The sequence below is a fragment of the Asparagus officinalis genome, chromosome 7 (assembly GCF_001876935.1).
Source record: "Asparagus officinalis chromosome 7, Aspof.V1, whole genome shotgun sequence".
NCBI lineage: Eukaryota > Viridiplantae > Streptophyta > Magnoliopsida > Asparagales > Asparagaceae > Asparagus > Asparagus officinalis.
In genome coordinates, this window is record NC_033800.1 from 58,076,669 (window position 1) to 58,079,789 (window position 3,121).

Genomic DNA, 3,121 nt, shown 5'->3' on the forward strand with positions numbered 1-3,121 from the left:
TGATCTTTTCTTACTCATCTATTTGTCATTTAACATGTTAGACCCAGCAGTGTTAGCTTTCAAGGTGCAAAATGAGAAACATGTTCAAGGGGGTCTCTCAAATATTTATACTTGAGGGGAGTTATCTCCAATAAGCTCAAACTTGAGGGGTTTCTGAAATTAAAAATAGTTGAGTGGTTTTTATAAGATACACCCCATATTTGAGGGAGGTTAATTGAAAAAGTTCAGGGGGGTTATCTCAAGTTTCTCAAACTTAAGAGAGGCTTTCTGAAGTTAAAATTAACCCTTGTAAATTTGCAAAGAATATAAGTGCGTTTAAGCATATAATTATGGTCAAAGAATAGGCTTCAAAGCTAAATCTAGTGAATGAAGTAAAAAAATGAAAATAAAGACATAACTGTATATACCCAAGATCAGGATCTAGTCGAGTTTGTAAAATGCCTATGGGTGGTACTTTAAAGTTTTTGATTCGATACTCCTCGGGAACATCTACAAGAATTTAATTTCATAGAATACTCCAACCATGCGTTGGGGCATATATAAAAACGAATTCTGCAATGCAAGGCTTAAAAAAAAAATTAGGTTTAAGCTTGAAACTTGGATAATACTTGAAATTATGGATTTCTATGTTGCAAGAATTTCTATTGCAAAATAGAATTTTCTAAGATGTAGAATTTCTATGTTGCAAATTGCAATTTTGTAAGATGTAGATGTCGAATTTCTATTGCAAAATACAATTTTGTAAGATGTAGAAGAATTTCTATTGCAAAATAAAGAATTTCTATTGCCAAATACAATTTTGTAAGATGTAGAATTTCTATGTTGCAAAACGTAATTTTTTTGTAAGGTGTAGAAGTGCCAAAGGAAAACCGCAAAATACGCTAGAGGAAGGGCTTGAACCTTCGACCTTGTGGTTAACAGCCACACGCTCTAACCAACTGAGCTACTCCAGCTACGGCTGGATACTAACAATTTAGTTATTTTGTTCCAAAAATGAATCAAGCTACATTTGGCTCCTTTCGAATGAAGTCAAGATATCCAGCCTGTTATCATGAAGTCCATTTCTCATGGCATGCATGCGCCTATTTTCTTGTATTTTATCCTTGTATTATTATCAAAATTGTACTCATAGTTCAAATAGATTACTAAAAAATCCGTTAGCATCTAAACAGTTAGTTTTGCTCTGTTGCAATCATTTCTTCCTCAATTTTCACAAAGGAACAACAGCACACTCATGATATTATCCCACATGCGAATTTGATACGAAGTATCACGACCAAATGTAGTCATCTGTAACACTCATCTTCTGTATATTCCTTTTTTCTCCTTTTGAAGGTAAAAATAGGGCGAGCTGCCATACTAATTCAAAATATATTAAGAGAACCGGCTAATTAACTAAAGATTAATCAGTGAGAATGAAGCATGAGAGCGACAAACGGTCTCCGTTTGTGAGCAAGGAGAGGACCTTGCTCTCACATATCACACAATAACAGAGGCGTGTCTGGTAATCTTATACCCCTAATCACCAAAGATCACAATTAGACAGTAATCTCTTACCCCTATCGCTAATGGTCCTAATTAATCAAGTAGAATACAGAATATTTGATCTCACACACCCAGCTCGTAGTATCCGTATATACAAAATCTCTGAGTTTAAACATAAAAACAGACTAACCAACGACGAAAGAGCCAGTATTAATTACATCAGAAATTTAATTTGCTATCAAAACATCTTCATCCTCTTGGTGCAGAAGAGCTTCAATTTCTGACCTTTGGCTGCCTTTTGTACTACGTCGGCTTGTTCTCTACTCGAACTTCCTGACTAGAGTATAACAAAGTGCGCAACATTAGACGATATCCTTTGTGTCACAATCTGGGTTTTTTTTAAAAAAAATATCAGGTTGTTACGAGTTCTCCATAAACACCAAATAAATGACTGGAAATAGAACTTTCCATAAAATTTGAGTCTATTATCTTCAACGAAACTGCCATTAGAAACTAGGAGCTCCTCAGAGGTCAGTCTTTGCACTGTTGGAAAACAAGAAGTAAAAAAGTTCCAAACATCCTTTAAATTTGTTTTTTAGGAAAAAAGGATGGGAATTCAAAAGTGAGTCCCCAGCCACCATTCCATCACCCAAAAGTGGATTGGATAAAAAGTTTAAAGTTTGTGCTCCCAATCCTAGAGCATAACATATCTTTACCAAACTATTAAAAGTGTCATTATACTACCATAAATTCTCCCTGCATCACATATTTACAAACTAGAGACTTTCTAACACAAAACATAGGTATATAAACAGTCATCATCGGCAGAGAAGAGAAGGCTATCATTCATTTCCAGCAGCTTGCATGGGCGAGACATCAACGATAGCAGAAGCAGCTCCGTTTGCAGGGGCTAGCTCTATCCAGCAGCTTGTCTTTGTCCTCAAGTTCACCAAGAACTTGTTTCTGCTAACCCTCAAGCTCCTCCAACTCTACCAAGACTTGTGCACATGCTCGTTCTCTATCTGCCAAGTATTCATGCGCCTCCACTATAATGCACTGTGTTGGATATGGATTGGGCAAAGTCCTCTAGGACGAAAACAGCTTTCCTGCACTCTTCCATTATGTCCTTGCACAGTTCCGTAACTCGACTCACCTCATCCTTTAGCCGACTTTCCTTGGCCAGAGTCTCCTCTAAGAAGCGTTCCCGCTCTTTTAAGGCTAACTGAACCCTTTCAGAGGCGAGATCAAAAATGTTGGAACCACCTGAGCGGAAGGCGAGCAGTTCCTGGATATCTTTCTCCATGAGCCATAGACGGGCTTGGTATGAAGAAGCTGCGTTTATACCAACCAGCCTGGTCAAATTATCCACGTACATCTTCATGACCAATTTGCAATCACCAAAGGGGCAGCCTTCATCCAACACCATCCTTACACTGGTCTGAAGAAAGGACTGTAAGCTCTCGACAGTCTGATCTATAGCCATCTTTCGCATATGCGGCTGGAGAAAGTGGAGTTTCTTCTGCAGCTAGCGTCGTTGCAAGGGCTTGGGGGCAGAACACCAATAGCTACTATGGCAAGAGTTGGAGTAGACACCGCCGAAGTAGAGATAGGTGAATGAACAGGAGGGAGTTCCGCC

The 3,121-nt window shown here is 38.4% G+C and overlaps 1 non-coding gene across 1 annotated transcript; it reads right to left on the reverse strand.

Moving 5' to 3' along the window:
* Nucleotides 880-953, reverse strand: TRNAN-GUU. Its single transcript has one exon. It is a non-coding gene; the product is annotated as a tRNA-Asn (tRNA).